The 18,726-nt window shown below is 46.2% G+C and overlaps 1 protein-coding gene across 42 annotated transcripts in view; it reads left to right on the top strand.

The window, feature by feature from the left end:
• RFX2 (regulatory factor X2) overlaps positions 1 to 18,726 on the top strand; it is a 205,251-nt gene that overhangs the window by 95,838 nt on the left and 90,687 nt on the right. The window lies entirely within an intron of this gene.

Here is an 18,726-nt window from a genome sequence, read left to right as displayed (position 1 = left end):
TTATAGTTGGCTTCTTATTATGGTACAAATTCTTTCTCTTTAACTCTATGTAAACAATTTAAAACCAGAATTCCTGTGACTTAATCCTCGATAAAGTTATTCATTCTTAATCTGAGCTTTTCTCCCATTTTAAATTCAGTGAATCATAGTTTTCTTTTTTAACATCCTTTAAGATTTCTGAGACACCAACCTCCACAGTTTTCCTCCCCCCACCCCCGAATGTAGAATCTTCTAGAAACTCCCTGCTCCTTTATTCTCCAGGGTTAATGTTCACTGAGGGCTTGGCCCAGAAAGTCTACAATTCTCTGACTCCCAAACTGGGACATAGTCTCATTTCAGATTCCTGATTGTAGAATGCCTACTTCCCGCAGTTCGTTCCTCATTCAGTCCCTCGGCTTGTTCTGTTGACGGGACTCATGTAAACACGTTTTGCTGCTTAGACTCAGCGTTTCTGAACCAGACTTCCCCACACCTACTTCTCTCCTGTCACTCGAGATTTTCACAAACAGTCTCTTAGGGATCATGTTGAACAGATATTTTTGTTTGTTACTGAATTTTATTTCTGAAAATGTTCAAATTGTACTTTGTAAGTTCTGGTGCCTAGTTTTCTCATAATTATGAGAATATTGCATTTTACTTCTCCTGAGGTGAGGAATGCAGGAAATGCTTTTAGTCTCTATGTCATTGTTTCTCTTCGTGGCTGGCATTTGCCAGCACTCAGCGTCATCTTCTTTTTTCTTTTTTCTTTTTTTTTTTTTTTTTGAGACGGAGTCTCACGCTGTTGCCCAGGCTGGAGTGCAGTGGCGCGATCTCGGCTCACTGCAAGCTCCGCCTCCTGGGTTCACGCCATTCTCCTGCCTCAGCCTCTTGAGTAGCTGGGACTACAGGCGCCCGCCACCGCGCCCGGCTAATTTTTTGTATTTTTAGTAGAGACGGGGTTTCACTGTGGTCTCGATCTCCTGACCTTGTGATCCGCCCGCCTCGGCCTCCCAAAGTGCTGGGATTACAGGCTTGAGCCACCGCGCCCGGCCATCTTCTTTTTTCAATTGTGGTAAAATTCACATACAATTCACTTTTTTTTTTTTTTTTCAGATAGGCTCTTGTTCTGTCGCCCAGGCTGCAGTGCGGTGGTGCGATCATGGATTACTGTAGCCTCCACCTCCTGGGCTGGGACTATAGGTGCATGCCACCGTGCCTGGCTAATTTTTTGTAGAGACAGGGTCTCACTATGTTGCCCACGCTGCTCTCAAACTCCTGGATTCAAGCAGTCCCCAGCCTCAGCCTCCCAAAGTGTTGGGTTTACAGGCATACGCCACCACACCCAGCCCAAAATTTACCATTTTAACCACTTTAAAGTGGTTTTCATTTGGTGGATTTTAGGATTTTCACAGTGTTGTGAAGCCATCATCACTCTCTAATTCCAGAACATTTCTGTCCCCATGAAAAGAAACTCCATACCTATTAGAAGTCAATCACAGTCCCCCACTCCCCAGCCCCTGGCAAACACCAGTCTACTTCTCGTCTGTGTGGGTTTTCCTCTTCTGAATATTTCCTATAAATAGAATCATACAATATGTGACCTTTCTCGTGACTGGCTTCTTTCACTTGTGTGTATATAAATATATATTTAAGCCCTGGAAGATTGGATAATATTGTTTTGAAGTTCATCCACATTGTAGCCTGTGTCAGAGCTTCATTCTTTTTCATGGCTGAATAGTATTCCACTCCATGGATGGACCACATCTGTTTACGTGTTCATCCCTTGATGGGCATTTGGGTTGTTTCTACCTTTTGACTATTACGAATAGTGCTGCCGTGAATATTTGCGGACAAGCTTTTGCCTGGACATATAGCTTCATTTCTTCAGGGAATATACCTAGGAGTGGAGTTGCTAAGTCGTATGGTAACTGCATGTCAACTGTCAAACCGTCCTTTCACATTCCCACCGGCAGGGAGTGAGGGCTCCAGTTTCTCCACATCCTCACCAACACTTTTATTCTTCCCTGTTTTTACTATAGCCAGCCTAGTAGGTGTGAAGTGGTATTTCATTGTTGTTTTGATTTGTGTTTCTCTAATGACTAATGATGCTGAGCCTCTTTTCATGTGCTTTTCTCTGTCTGTAGATCTTCTTTGAAGAAATGTATTTTTTTTTTTTTTTTTTTGAGACAGAGTCTCACTCTGTCACCCAGGCTGGAGTGCAATGGCACAATCTTGGCTCACTGCAACCTCACCCGGCCGAGAAATGTATATTCAAAGGTGTTATCTGGGCTGGCACGGTGGCTCATGCCTGTAATCTCAGCACTTTGGGAGGCTGAGGCAGGAAGATCACTTGAGCTCAGGAGTTCAAGACCAGCCTGGGCAACATGGTGAAACCCTGTCTCTATGAAAAATATAAAATACAAAAATAGCCAGGGGTGGTGGTGTGGGCCTCTGGTCCCAACTACTCCAGAGGGTGAGGTGGGAGGTCCTCTTGAGCCCGGGACATTGAGAGTGCAGTGAGCCATGTTCATGCCACTGCAGTCCAGCCTGGGTGACAAAAGCGAGACCCTGTCTCCAAACAAACAAACGAACAATCTAAAGATGTTATCTCATATAATAATTTTCTCTAATCCACAAGTTTCTCTTCTTCTGTGAAATGTCCAAAGACCCTGAATCGTGAAGGTCCTGAACACATGTAAGAGCTACACAGGGTGGTGGAGGGAAGGGAGGGTGGCAGTTCATTCAGCCGCTACAACAAAAATCTTAGAAACTGGCTGGCTTCTGAACAACGGGAATGCGTTGCTGTCAGCTCTGGAGGCTGGGCAGTCCAAGAACAAGGCACTGGCAGATTCGGTGTCTGGGGAGGGCCTGCTTTCTGGTTCAGCTTCTGCCTTCTAGCTGTATCCTCACATGATGGAAGGGGCAGGGGAAGTCTCTGGGGCCTCTTTTGCAAGGACCCTAATCCCACTCCTGAGGGCACCATGTTCATGACCTAATCATCTCCCAAAGGCGCCACCTCCAGATGCCGTCATATTGGGGGTTAGGTTTCAGTATGTGAGTTTTAGGGGGATACAAACATTCCAACCATAGCACAGGGTCAGGATCCACATGACATGAGAGCTGGCCTTCGCCTTCCCTATGACATTGCTCCAGCTCCTGCCCATGCACGCGCCCTTTCCAGAGACTGCCCAAAACCCCACATCCTGTGCCTCTGAGATGGAGACATGACAGGAATGTTGGTCTTCACCCCCAGAGTGTCCTTGACCTGCTGGACACAGATTTCTAGAATGGTATTTGTCATTACATGGGCTATTTGATACCTGCCCTTTTATTTATTTGGAGTTATTTTAGGCTCTGTTTTAAAGACATGAGTCCAAACATCTGAGTCTAATACAGAGTGGGCAAACTAGCCCATGGGCTAAATCCAACTCACTGCCTGTTTTTGTACAGCCCGTGAACTAAGAATGCTTTTTTTCCTACATTTTTAAGTAGTTGGAAAAAATCAAAAGAAGAATATTTTAGGACATACAAAATTATCTGAAATTCTCATTTCAGTGTCCATAAATTGTGCTTGCTTCGGCAGCAAATATGCTAAAATTGGAACCATAAATAAAGTTTTATTGGCACACAGCCACAATCATTTCACCCTACGATGGATGGAGTTGAGTCATCTTGACAGAGAATGCCTGACCTGCAAAACCTAAAATATTTGCTATTCTGCATTTCACAAAAAAAGCCTGCCAACCCCTGGTCTGACACACATTACTTGGCTATATGTGATTAGTACTCATGTGTATATGAATGTGATGCTAATTTTGAGGTTTATAAAATCCCTTAGGCTCTTCAATGGTGTTTAACATATTTTTGCTTCATCTAAGGGAGAGAGGAATAATATTTACTTTGTTATCTTCTCCTGTTTGTTGTAATTAAAGAAGAGTCTTTGGCTACATCCATCTTGCAGGATGAATTTCATTGCCTTCTTATACCTATGAGAACTATGCCTTTAAAAAAAAATGCTGGGTCGGTGCAGTGGCTCACACCTGTAATCCTAGCACTTGGGGAGGCCGAGGCAGGAGGATCACCTGAGGTCAAGAGTTCGAGACCAGTCTGACCAACATGGAGAAACCCCATCTGTACTAAAAATACAAAATTAGCAGGGCATGGTGGCGCGTGCCTGTAATCCCAGCTACTCGGGAGGCTGAGGCAGGAGAATCGTGGGAGGTGGAGGTTGCAGTAAGCCGAGATCACGCCATTGCATTCCAGCCTGGGCAACAAGAGTGAAACTCCATCTCAAAAAAAAAAAAAGAAAGAAAAGAAAAAAAAGCTGTAGTGCCCTGGTCTTCCTCTGTGGCATTCTTCTTTGTCTTTGAAGGGCTCTGTCTCAGGGGGCATTGTTTTGTCTTTGCTCTGGTCTCTGACTCACCAACACGCAGCTCTGGGTGACTGTCCCTTGAGGACTGTGGCTGCTTCCTGGCGGGTTAAGCCAGTTCTGGAAGTGGGTGTGCAGCTTTTATGGCAGCCAGGAGTGGTTTCTGAAATTAATTACTGCTCTAGATGATGATGTAAGGAGTGAAGCTCCTGGGGGAGAAACTGCCCCCGTAGAGAAACCCAGCACCTGTAACCGGTCACCTTCATCTCAAAACACGCTGTCCACCTAAGAAGTGAGAATGTGTCATGGCTAATCAACAAGGAAAATAATTTCTGTTTAGCTGTCAAAAAAGCTATTTCCATGATATCAGCCCTTTCAGTTGGAGCTGAAACCTCACGAACATAAATTTTGCAACATCTGAATCTTTTGTTGTAGCTGGATTTTTTAGAGTTAAGACATTGCTAGGAATTACTGACAGAGTCCAGGGAGGGGCTGAATTGCAATCGGGCTTCTCTGGGGTGAGAAAGTCAGTGGGGACTCGCCTTAATGCCTGGCCATGAAACTGATCAAGGTCAGTGACTAGACGTGGTAAATCAGGTGGGCTTCCCTGTGTTGAATGGGTGGATGCGAGAAAAAAACTGAACTTCTCTCTAAGCCCCTTTACTCCCCTCTGGCAGGTATCTCTCTCCTGGGCTTCCTCTGATCCTCGATCCTCGAATTCCTGGACTTGGTGGACTGTGGGTTAATTATCTCCCAGGTGTTCTTTGAAGGCAGAGCCAATTATCAGCACAGTCCCTTCCCAGGCTGTTTGAGTTCCTAAATACAGGGCGGTGGGAGGAAGGAGTAGCCACCTGTGTGGACTGTGGCTGCCTGCTGGAGACGGGTGTGCATCTCACTTTGCCCCTGTGGAGGTTATGCCTGTCGCCCTTTCTATCACGAGTCTGTCTCTGCAGCTTGTGGCTTCTGACCCGCTGCCACTGTCTGCCTCTGCTCAGTCCCCGCCCAGGAAGTGAATTGATTTTGTTACTTTCTTCTAAAGACCACAGATCTGCCTGGTTTATACAACAAAGCTCGTCTGAATTGGAGTCCTCAAATTTGTCAACTTAAGTTTTAAAAGATTAAAAAAAAAAAAAAAAAAAAAAAGACCTGGCGGATGGCTCAAGCCTGTAATCCCAGCACTTTGGGAGGCCGAGGTGGGCGGATCACGAGGTCAGGAGATCGAGACAATCTTGGCTAACATGATGAAACCCCATCTGTACTAAAAATACAAAAAAAAAAAAAAAATTAGCCGGTGTGGTGGTAGGTGCCTGTAGTCCCAGCTACTTGGGAGGCTGAGGCAGGAGAATGGTGTGAACCTGGGAGGCGGAGCTTGCAGTGAGCTGAGATCTCACTGCAGCCTGGGCGACAGAATGAAACTCTGTCTCAAAAAAAAAAAAAAAAGGACATACTGCTATAGCCCAGTGGTTTTTAATTTTCATCAGTCTGGATCTCTTTCAAAATCTGCTCAACACCGGGAATTTCTCCTCAGAAGAATAGGCATGGAAGGGCAAAAATTACATGACAATCTACATTAGTAGTAAACAGAAAAGGCAGAGGTGCCCATGTGATGTTTGTATCTCCGTAGAGTTGTGTGGTCAGAACAGACAAATTCCCTTTGCAAATAATGGTAAGGAAGTGCATCACTGAAAACAGGAATGAGCCGTGTGCATGGACGCATCCATTACTGTCAAACGGGAAACACAGAAGTCATCTAATTCCTGTGAGCTTTTGCAGTTCACTTTTAGAGTGCCCTTTCTGGCAAGATTAGATTCTTGTGTGTTATTACTTAACTTTAATTATCTGTTTATAACGCAATCATGCCATGCGTAACAGCAGACCACATATACAAGTGATCCCATAAGATTATAATGCTGTATTTTTCCTGTACCTTTTCTATGCTTAGCTATGTTTAGAGACACAAATACTTACCATTGTGTTACAGTTGCCTGCAGTGTTCACTGCAGTCACATGCTAGACAGGTTTGCAGCCTGGGAGCAATAGCTTATACCATACAGCCCAGGTGTGCTACGTAGGTTGTAGCGTCTAGGTTTGTGTAAGTACACTCTGTGATATTCACACAATGACGAAATTGCCTGAGGATGCATTGAAGAGAATGTATCCCTGTCAGGAAGCGCCTCATGACCGTATTTGACTCCTGCAAGGGTGCCAAGATCATTCGATGGGGTAAAGACAGTCTTTCCAATAAATGATGCTGGGAAAACTGGGTTTCTACCTTCAAAAGAATGAAATTGGACCTCCCATGCCTTTTTTTTTTCTTTGAGACAGGATCTTGTTCTATCACCCAGGCTGGAGTGCAGTGGTGCAATCATGGCTCACCGCAGCCTCTACCTCTGGGCTCAAGAGATCCTCCTGCTTCTGCCTCCCAACCAGCTGGGATCACAGGCATGTGCCACCATGCCAGGCTAATTTTTAAATTTTTTATGGAGATGAGGTCTCACTATGTTGCCCAAGCTGGTCTTGAACTCCTGACCTCAAGCAGTCCTCCCACCTCATCCTCCCAAAGTGCTGGGATTACAGGCATGAGCCACCATGCCCAGCCAGGACTCTTATTTTATAACATTACAAAATTTAACTCAAAATGGATCAAAGACCTAAGCATAAGAGCTAAAACTGTAAAATTCTTAGCAGAAAACATAGGGAGACATCTCTATGATATGGGATCTGGCAATGATTTCTTGGATAGGACATCAAAAGCACTCACAACAAAAGAAAAAACAGAAAAATTAGTTACCATCAGAGTTAAAAACTTTTGTGCATCAAAGAACAGTAGCAACAGAATAAAAAGACAACCCAGGGAATGGAAGAAAATGTTTCCAAATCATTTCTAATAAGAGGTTAATATTCAAAATATATAAAGAATTTCTATAACTTGGCAAAAATTTTTTTAAATGGACAGAGGACTCGAGTAGATATTTCCGTTTCTTCAAAGAAGATATACAAACGGCCAATAAGCAGTTGGAAAGGTGCTTCACACCAGTAATCATTGCAGAAATGCAAATCAAAACCCTAATAAGGTACCACTTCACACCCATTAACATGACTGTTATCCAAAAGAAAAAAGACAGAAAGATGTTGATGAGAATATGGATAAATTGGAACCGAACCCGTGTGAACTGTTGGTAGGTATGCAAAATAGTGTAGCTGCTTTGGAAAACAGTGTTTGTACACTCAAACTGGGATTTGTACACTCATGTTCATAGCAGCATGATTTACAATAGCTAAAAGGTGGAAGCAACTCAAGGGTCCACCAACAAATGAATGGATAAATAAAATGTGATCCATCCATACAATGGAATACTATTCAGCCTTGAAAAAGGAAGGAAATTCTGACACAGGCTGCAACATGGACATTATGCATTATGCTTAAGGACATCATGCTTGGTGAAGGAAATCAGACACAAAAGGACAAATCCAGCTGGGCGCAGTGGCTCACGCCTCTAATCCCAGCACTCTGGGAGGCCAAGGCGGGTGGATCACCTGAGGTCAAGAGTTTGAGACCAGCCTGGCCAACATAGTGAAACCCAGTCTCTACTAAAAATATAAAATTATCTGGGCGTGGTGGCAGGCACCTGTAATCCCAGCTACTTGGAAGGCTTCAGCAGGAGAATCACTTGAACCCAGGAGGCAGAGGTCGCAGTGAGGCAAGATCGCACCACTGCACTCCTGCCTGGGCAACAAGAGCGAGATTCCATCGAAAGAAGAAAGAAAAGAAAGAAAAAGAAAGAAGGAAGGAAGGAAGGAAGGGGAGGAGGAGGAGGAGAAAGGGAGGGAGGGAGGGAGGGAGGAAGGAAAGAAAGAGGAAGGAAGGAAGGAAGGAAGGAAGGAAGGAAGGAAGGAAGGAAGGAAGGACGGACAAATCCTGTGTGATTCCACCCCTAGGAGGTCCTTAGAGTCATCGGATCCGTAGAGACAGAAAGTAGAATGGTGGGTGCCAGGGGCTGGAGAGGGGTAGGAAGTGAGTGTTTCATGGGGACAAAGTTTTGATCTGGGAAGATCAGAATGTTCTGGAGATGGATGGAGGTGATAGTTGCACAACAGTGTGAATGCACTTAATGCTACTGAACTGTACATTAAACATGGTTAAAATGGTAAATTATACATTATGCACATTTTACCACAGTTAATGATAAAGAGTAATCGACTCCCATCATATTTCCCAGCATTACTTTACTAGGAGGCATATGCTTTGTATAGTTTGCCCCTCGTAAGTCCCTACACTCTCCTGCTAAAGCAGAGGATCACAGCTTCAATAAAGACCCTCAACCTTTATCTCGCCTGTGGTCACATATTAGCTGAACGATGCACAGCAAGCTCATTTCGTTTCCATGCCCTTAACTGGGCGAATTCTGCTTTTGAGCCTAATGGAAAGAAAGCTTGGGGCAGGTGGAGAGCCGGTTCTTCAGCACTCACAGACGATTCCCACGCCACACTCCCATATCGGGCCTTCTCTGCCGAGAGTCCTCCCTGCCCAAGAGGCCTGGGGTGCCCTGGACACGTGTGCTCATCTCTTGTATTTGGAGATCTGGGGCTGGGAAGAGAATGAAAAGCAACCTAATCAGGAATTTAAGAATGGAGAAAATGGGATTAAATTATTCAGACACGCTTGAGTGCCCACTCGCTAGCAGGCATTTTCCACTGTCTATAATTATGAGTAAGACATGTTCCCCAAAAGGCCATCTAAGATAGGGGTCACAGCCTGGACAAGATGATGAGACCCCATCTGTACAAAAAAAATTTTTAAATTGCCCAGGCATGGTGGCACATAGCTGTGGTCTCAGCTTCTGGGGAGGCTGAGGCAGGAGAATCACTTGAGCTCTGGGGGTTGAGGCTGCAGTGAGCCATGTTTGCACCACTGCACTCCAGCCTGGGTGACAGAGCAAGAACCAGCCTCGTAATAAATAAATAAATGAATAAAAATTAGAAAAAAAAACAAAAACGGGTCAGCAGACTGTATCTGGCACACTACTGTGGATTTTATTTTTGTTTTTACTTTCCATGAGTTGAGAATATTTTTTTGCATTTTTAAGTGATTGGAAACAAGAAAAAATATTTTGTGACACATGAAAATGATATGAAATTAAATTTCAGTGTCCATAAATTTCAGTGTCCATAAATGTTCAGTTTTATTGGAACAGCACCAGTACTAGGGCTGGGACTAGCATGAGGCAAGTGAGGCCCTCGCCTGAGGTACAAAATTTAAGGCAGTGCCTAAAAAAACCAGTCATCAAGATACACAATGTTTTAATGCAGTATTTAAAAAAAATCAAAATAAATGCCAAAAAGTTTCATGATGAAGGCCGGGCACAGTGGCTCACACCTGTAATCCTAGCACTCTAGGAAGCCAAGGTGGGTGGATCACTTGAGGCCAGGAGTTCAAGACCAGCCAGGACAACAGGGTGAAACCCCGTCTCTACAAAGAATACAAAAATTAGCCAGGTGTAGTGGCACGTGCCTGTACTCCCTGAGTCCGGGGAGGTTGAGGCTGCAGTGAGCCGTGTTTTGAGACCCTGTCTCAAAAAAAAAAACGGGAAAAAAATTCCATGACGAACAAAATGTTGAAATTTTACATAAGGCAGGATCAGCACTGCTGCTTTTTTTTCCCGCTTTGCCCCAGGCTCTAGCATGGCTCTGAAAAGCACTGAGTGCGGCGGCTGTGCTCATTCCTCCTGCTGTCCAGAGGCAGAGTTGAGTAGTCTCAACAGAGACCTGCAAAGCCGAAGATGTGTATTTTCTGGCCCTTATAGAAAGTTTTCCAGTGGCTAACGCCTGTAATCCCAACACTTTGGGAGGCCAAAGTGGGTGGATCCCATGAGCCCAGGAGTTCAAGACCAGTTTGGGCAACATGGCAAAACCTTATCTCTACAAAAAATACAAAAACTAGCTGAGAGTGTTAGTGCATGCCTGTGGTCCCAGCTACATGGGAGGCTGTGGTGGGAGGATGGCTTGAGCCCAGGAGTTAGAGGATGCAGTGAGCTGTGATCACACCACTGCACTCCAGCCTGGGTGACAGAGAAAGGCTCTGTCTCAAAGGAAAAAAGAAAACTTTCCAACCCCTGATAGACATCAATTCAGTTGAGAAGGGCTCTCCTCTTACTCTATTAATCCCCAGCAATGACTATAACCAAACTAGATTCAACATCTGGTCCATTTCTTCTGTCTACCTTTTGTTTTCTTTTTTTTTTTTTTTTTTTTTTTTTGAGACGGAGTCTGGCTCTGTCGCCCGGGCTGGAGTGCAGTGGCCGGATCTCAGCTCACTGCAAGCTCCGCCTCCCGGGTTCCCGCCATTCTCCTGCCTCAGCCTCCCGAGTAGCTGGGACTACAGGCGCCGCCACCTCGCCCGGCTAGTTTTTTGTATTTTTAGTAGAGACGGGGTTTCACCGTATTAGCCAGGATGGTCTCGATCTCCTGACCTCGTGATCCGCCCGTCTCGGCCTCCCAAAGTGCTGGGATTACAGGCTTGAGCCACCGCGCCCGGCCTTCTTTTTTTCTTTTCTTTTCTTTTTTTTTTTTGAGACAGTCTTATTCTGTTGCCCAGGCTGGAGTGCAATGGAACAATCTCAGTTCACTGCATCCTCTGCCTCCTGGGTTCAAATGATTCTCCTGCCTCAGCCTCCCTAGTCGCTGGGATTACAGGTGTGCACCACCACGCCCAGATAATTTTTGTATTTTTAGTAGAGACGGGGTTTTACCATGTTGGCCAGGCTGGTCTCGAACTCCTGACTTCAGGTGATCCACCCTCCTCGACCTCCCAAAGTGCTGGGATTACAGGCATGAGCCACCACATCCGGCCCTCCATCTACCTTTTTATGTACCTATTTAAAAAAGTGAGTGTACACTCATAAATTATTTAATTTTTGGATAATAGTACATGTAAGCCAATAGCAATTAACACTGAATTAATAAGCATGCTAATGTTTGTGTGCTGTAATGATTTACTGAGAGTATAATTACCTGCATTAAAAATGTATAGAAGCCATCATTTACTTTCATGTTAACTAAATGCTTAATTAGTTAACCCTTCATGCTATGGGCTTAGTGTTACTTGGTTTGTTTATAAAATGATATGATTCCTTCCTGGGTTCCACAGACAGGTCTTGGAAGCGTAATTAAGTATTATTATTATTTGTTTAAAATAGAGACAGGGTCTCGCTTTTTGGCCTGTTTGACCTCAATCAATCCTCCCACCTCGGCCTCCCAAAGTGCTAGGATTACAGGTGTGAGCCACCATACCCGGCCAGGAAGCAGAATTATTATGAACTTTTAAAAAGTAGTAAATGCCTTTGTCCTAGTTTTCCTGCATTCACTCTTTCTCTCTATAATCTAAGAAGAATGCTCTTTTAAAAGATGTAAGTCAGATTATATTGTGCCTATGGGTTGAGCCACCTGGGGCTTACCTCAGCAATTGGAATTTTTTTTTTTTTTTTTTTTTTTTTTTTTTTGAGACAGAGTCTCGCTCTGTCACCCAGGCTGGAGTGCAGTGGCGCAATCTCGGCTCACTGCAAGCTCCGCCTCCCGGGTTCAAGTGATTCTCCTGCCTCAGCCTCCCAAGTAGCTGGGACTACAGGTGTGCGCCACCACACCCAGCTAATTTTTGTATTTTTAGTAGAGATGGGGTTTCACCAGGTTGGCCAGGCTGGTCTCAAACTCCTGACTTCATGATACACCCACCTCAGCCTCCCAAAGTGCTGGGATTACAGGTGTGAGACACTGAGCCCGGCCGGCAATTGGAATTTTAAAACTCTAGACATCTGACCTTGTTCAGGGCCTCTGCTGCTGCAGGATAATTGCACAGCTATTCCTGTTGTCCAGGCTGCTCCCTCCCACATCCTCCTAAGGCTGGCCCCTTCTCTGCAGCTGTCAAGTCCCAGCTCAGTGCCATCCTTAGTGCCACCCCTAACTGGCTATCAAGAGGGGAACCCTCTCCACCACCACCCCCGGCTCTGTCCCTCTGCAATCCCCTTGTACCACAGCCTGGATCTCTACTGAACAAACTTGTGTATCTGCAACCTTGTGTATTCTTGCCTGACAAGGATACCAGCACCCTGAGAGCAGCACTTTCATCTGACCCGTTCACCTTAGAATCCTCAGGCTGGGTGTGGTGGCTCACATTTTAATCCCAGCATTTTGGGAGGCCAAAGTGGGAGGATTGCTTGAAACTGAAAGTTCGAAACCAGCCTGGGCAACAAAGCAAGACCTCACCTTCTCTCTCTCTCTCTCTCTCTCTCTCTCACACACACACACACACACACACACACACACACACACACTAGCCAGGCATGTGCCTGTGGTCCCAGCTACTCAGGAGGCTGAGGCGGGAGGATTGCTTTAGCCCTGGAGTTAGAGGCTGCAGTCAGTTGTGATCATACCACTGCACTCTCCAGCCTGGGCAAACAGAGCAAGACCCATCCCTAAAAAAACAGAATCCTCAGAGCCTAGAATGGGGCCAGGCACTCAGTAGATGCACCTTTTTTTCTTTTTTTATTATTTATTTATATTTTAAATCTACACACAGTAATGTTTGCCTTTTTGGGTTTGCTGTTCTATGGTTTTTCACACTTGCATAGATTCCTTTTTTTTTTTTTTTTTTTTTTTTTAGATAGGATCTTGCTTTGTCGCCAGGCTGGAGTGCAATGGCGCGATCTCAGCTCACAGCTCCCTGGTTCAAGCGATTTTTCTGTCTCAGCCTCCCAAGTAGCTGGGATTACAGGCACGTGCCACCATGCCCAGCTAATTTTTGTATTTTTAGCAGAGATGGGGTTTCACCATGTTGGCCAGGATGGTCTTGATCTCCTGACCTTGTGATCCACCCGCCTCAGCCTCCCAAAGTGCAGAGATTACAGGCATGAGCCACCACACCCGGCCCGTTTGCATAGATTCTTATAACCTCCACCTCAAACAGAATGGAGAGCAAGTCCAACCTCTCTCTGTAGTCAGACCCTGGCCCCACCCTTAGCCTCTGGCCACCATCTGCTGTCCCTTTCTATAGCTCTGCCTTTTCCAGAATGTCATATAAATGGAAACATACATTGTGTAGCTTTTGAGACTGGCTGCTTTCACTTGGCATAAATGCCTCTGGGATTCATCGCTGTCATTGTGTGTGTCAGTCGTTTGTTCCTTTTATTGCTGGAGCACAGTCCATGTGTCATCCTATCACAGTTTGTTTGGTACATTTTCTCTTCATGACGGATGTTGAATTAACATGAAAGCCTCTGGTTGTAAGAGCGACGGCATACTCTAGACCAAGTCCACTAAATCGTAGTGATATTCCCCGCACAAACAGCCATTCTGTTTGGTAATTTACAGGGTACAGTTTGGTAATTTACAGGAACTGGCATGTCTTAGAATGTTTACCAACAATTTACAACTTTTAAAATGATATGCAAGTAATGGCCGGGCGCAGTGGCTCATGCCTATAATCCCAGCACTTTGGGAGGCCGAGGCAGGTGGCTCACTGGAGGTCAGGAGTTTGAGACCGGCCTGGCGGTGAAACCCCCTCTCTACTAAAAATACAAAAATTAGCTGGGCGTGGTGGCGTGCGCCTGTAATCCCAGCTACTTGGGAGGCTGAGGCACTAGAATAGCTTCAACCCAGGAGGTGGAGGTTGCAGTGAGCTGAGATTGTGCCACTGCACCCCAGCCTGGGAGACAGAGCAAGATTCCATCTCAAAAAAATAAAAATAAAAATAAAATGATATGCAAGTAATACAAGTAACATTCTGCTGGGAAGGGCCACCATCTATGGCAGGAGATTCAGAAATAAAGTTTCTCTTTTCATCTTTCCGTCTGTCCCACCTCCCATGAGGTGAGCACTGTTAATCATATAACTTGCGTCCTTCTAGATCTTTTTAAGGTCTCTTTACCTATTTTATAGTATATATAGCTGGGGTTTTTTTCAACATAAATTTATTCTGCAAATATTTGAGAGCCTGCTGTGTGCCAGGCACTGCAGATGTTGGCTTTCTTTCTTGGAGAAGGTACCTCTTCTTTTTAATGGCAGCATAGTTTTAGAGCTAGGATGTACCCTAAGGTACTTAATGATTTTTCTATTGATGAACATTTGTTTCTAATTTTTTATGACTTCAACTAATGCCATTGGGGACAGGTTGTCAATATACCTTTTGTTTTTGGTTTTTGTTTTTCTTTTTCTTTTTACAGCTGTGCTGAGATCTATTTTGCGTACCATAAAGTTCACCCATTTGAAGTGTATGGTTCAGTGGGTCTTAGTATACTGTATGCACAGAACATTTTCATCACTCCAAAAAGAAGAAGAAACCCTGAATCTGCCATGAACAGCCACTTGCCATTCCTCCCCCCAGCTCTTGGCAACTGTGAATCCACTTCCTGCGTCTGTGGATTTGCCTGTTTTGAACATTTCATAGAAACAGAATCACACACGACGTGGCCTTTTGTGACGGGCTTCTTCCACGTAACATAATGTTTTCAGGGTCCGTTGTCCATCCATTTACAGCATGTGCCAGTGCCTCGTTCCTTTTTTTTTTTTTTTTTTTTTTGAGACGGAATTTTGCTCTTTTTGCCCAGGCTGGAGTGCAATGGCACGATTTTGGCTCACTGCAACGTCCGCCTCCCGGGTTCAAACAATTCTCCTACCTCAGCCTCCCAAGTAGCTGGGATTACAGGCATGCACCACCACGCCCAGCTAATTTTGTATTTTTAGTAGAGATGGGGTTTCTCCATGTTGGTCAGGCTGGTCTCAAACTCCTGACCCCAGGTGATCTGCCCGCCTCAGCCTCCCAAAGTGCTGGGATTACAGGTGTGAGCCACCGTACCTGGCTGCCTTCGTTTATCCATCCATCAGTTGGCAAACAGTTGGGCTGTTGCTACTTTGGGGCTATTAGGACAATGCTGCCGTGAACATCGGTATCCAAGCATTTGTGTGGCCATGCACCGTTTAGCACATGTGTATTTCTGCAGGATGAATTTTGAGGAGGCGAAAAAGACACCACTTATAGCTAGCTCTTTGTCTCTGACTATGTAGGTTTGAACATCTCCTAAGTCTTGAGAAATGCTTGGAGGCCATTTCCTGCAGAGGCACACCCCCTTCTTGGGCGGGCTGGGGGAGGCAGTGGCAGAGCCCCGCCCACCTGCCCCAGCGACCAGTGCTCCAGGGTTTTGCATTCAGCCCCTGGCAAACACTCATGGCTAACCCTACAGGTGCCCTTGCCTGTCTTTGACCCAGCACTGGCAAAGGAATTGGCAAAGCCACCAGGTTAATGATGCAAACCCCAGAAATGTGCGGCATAGATGAGAAAGCAAACAGCCTCTCCTTTTGGAGAACTAAAAGAATTTAAAGAAGCTCGCTGGCTCACTCCCTCTCACCAGGAAGGATGTCACTAAACACAGTCCGCATCAATCACTATTTTTGTTAAGCGATTTATGAGTTGCTCAGCTAAGAATAAGGTTGCACGTGGTAGGAGGAGTTCTGTGTGCACCGAGGCCTCATGGAAGGACCGGATTTCTAGGGAGGAAAAGGGAAAAGAGAGTTGATGTTAAAATATCATTTCTATAACGGTAATTCAGCAATGTTCGTCTAGAAGGAGAGCTGCCACATTTGGCAAGATGCTGGGAGAGAAACAAGTATTAAGTACTTGGTTAAAATGACAAACCCCACAAATATGCCCTGGAATGAATATAGCTCCATAGCAGGAGGCACTCCCTAAAGGGTTTAGCATCATCACAAATAGCAAAGAGCATAACTGCTTTTAGAGTTTCAGATATTTAAATCTGCAAAAAATCAGTAGATGATGTCGGTTACGTTGTAACAGCGTGAATTACAACAATGACGCTAATGAATATTTGTGGGCATTTTCCGTGTGCTGGGCTGGCCATTAAACTCCACACTTTGTAGGACTCATCTCATTTAGCACAACCACCCAACACAGATAGAAGTGTTTTCTCCATTTATGGACAAAGAAATGGAAGTGTGAAAAGATTTAAGTCCCTGACTGAGGTCACCCAGCTAGAAACTGGAGGACCCAGGATCTGGACCTAGGCACCCCCGCTAGCCACCTGTTTTAGAACTAGGATGCACTGTAAGGTAGCTAATGGTTTTCCTATTGATGAATATTTGTTTATTATTTATTTATTTATTTTGAGACAGAGTCTCGCTCTGTCACCCAGGCTAGAGTACAGTGGTGCAGTCTTGGCTCACTGCAACCTCCGCCTCCTGGGTTCAGGCGATTCTTCTGCCTCAGCCTCCCGAGTAGTTGGGATTACAGGCACACACCACCAAACACAGCTAATTTTTGTATATTTTTAGTTGAGACGGGGTTTCGCCATGTTGGCCAGGCTGCTCTCAAACTGCTGACCTCAAGTGATCTGCCCGCCTTAGCCTCCCAAAATGTGCTGGGATTACAGGTATGAGCCACCGCCCTCCACCTCGTTTCTAATTTTTTATGAACACCGAGCTCCGAAAGCCAAGCAAAGGGGTGACTCTGTGTATTTCAGAACTCAGTATTCCCTCTGCTTTCTTCCTCTACTCAGTCCCCAATGCCAGATCCTCCAACTGTTCATGACCTTTGAACTTGAGAAGGACCTCTTTTCTGCTTTATCTACAGCTGCTTTCCTGGTGATCTCACCAAGGTACAAGAGTTGAAATGCATCCTAGAACCTCCAGTGTCCTAATGTCTGTAGCCTGGCTCACTCCCCCGAATCCCGGACTTGTGTACCTAGCTGCCTAGGTGGCAGCTGCATGTGGGTGTCATCTGATGGGCATCTGAGGCTTCTGTCACCCAAAACTGGGTGCCTGATTCGACCTCACGCTTGTCTCTCTTCAGCCTCAGCACGGGGCAGCTCCATTCTCTAGGTGCTCAGGCCAACCACAAGCCTTAAGTCAACCTTGACTCCTCTCTTTCTTTCACCCTCTATGTCAAACCCGTCAGCAGATGTGGCTGGCTGTGTCCTCAGGTGTCTCCCAAATGAGACCATTCCTATCACCTAAGTCTTTGTCACCTCTGGCCTGGTTGTCCAGCCCTGACCTTTGCTTCCATTGACCATTGATGCTTCCAAAATATCTGTCAGACCCTGTCCCTGTGCCCTAAACCTTCCAGTAGCTTCCCAGCACACTCAGAGCGAAAGCCAAAGACCCCACTGTGGCCTCCTTGTGTCTCTTAAGGCCGCCTCCTCCTCCTCCTCCTCCTCCTCCTCCTCCTCCTCCTCCTCTTTCTCCTTCTCCTCCTCCTCCTCCTCCTCCTCCTCCTCCTCCTCCTCTTTCTCCTTCTCCTCCTCCTCCTCCTTCTCCTCCTCCTCCTCCTCCTCTTCCTCCTTCTCCTCCTCCTCCTCCTCCTTCTCTTCCTCCTTCTCCTCCTCCTCCTCCTCCTCCTCTTTCTCCTCCTCCTCCTCCTCCTCTTCCTCCTTCTCCTCCTCCTCCTCCTCCTCTTCCTCCTTCTCCTCCTCCTCCTCCTCCTTCTCCTTCTCTTCCTCCTTCTCCTCCTCCTCCTCCTCCTCCTCCTGTCTTAGTCTGTTCAGGCTGTTTCAGCAAAAGGCCATAGACTGGGTGGCTGTAAACAATAGACACGCATCTCTCAGCCCTGGAGGTGGGAAGTCTGAGAAGAGGGTGCCAGCAGGGTCAGGTTCTGGTGAGGGCTCCCCTCTGGGATGCAGATGGCCGTCTTCTTGCTGTGTCCTCACATGGTGGGAAGCCAGAGAGAGCTCTCTGGGGTCCCTTCCATAAGGGAGGGCATGATCCCACCCTCACGACCTAATCACCTCCCAAAGGCCCCACCTCCTAAAGCCACTGCCGTGGGGGGAGGAGTTCAGCATAGGGATTTAAGGGGATACAACATTCAGCCCCCAGCATTCCCCCGGCTCCTCTGGTGACCTTCTCACGTGACCCATGTGACCCCACGTATCCCATGTGCCTCGGCCTTTCCGAGCATCCCTCCTGGCAGAGCCTTCTCAGTAGCAATACTTTCCTCACCTCACTCTGCCTCTCTCCTGCTGCTGCCCCAGGTCACCTCACTGCCCCGGCCCATGCCGCACTCCACTTGTGCATTTGAGTGTATTTTTCTTCAGAGCATTTGTCACCTCCTGCTGTTCTGTGTCCATGGTGTCGTCTGTCTCTCCCAGAGGAGTCAGCCCCACGTGGTCAGGGACTTGATCTGTTTCATTCCCTGCTGTGTTCTCAGCACTTGGAGCCGGCACATGGTAGATGCTCAGACTGTGTTTGTTGAATGAATGAATGATGGCTGAGTGCCCAGGCTCTGAGCAAGTGTGGTACAGGCACCCTTCAAACCCCAGCCCCTGCACCCAGGGAACCTTGTGGGGTGAGGAGATGCACGGGCACAGGCCGGATGCTAAGAG

This window comes from Macaca fascicularis, chromosome 19, assembly GCF_037993035.2.
Source record: "Macaca fascicularis isolate 582-1 chromosome 19, T2T-MFA8v1.1".
NCBI classification, from domain to species: Eukaryota; Metazoa; Chordata; class Mammalia; order Primates; family Cercopithecidae; genus Macaca; species Macaca fascicularis.
The sequence above is the reverse complement of the archived record's forward strand: the minus strand, read 5'-3'. Positions and strand labels throughout refer to the sequence as shown.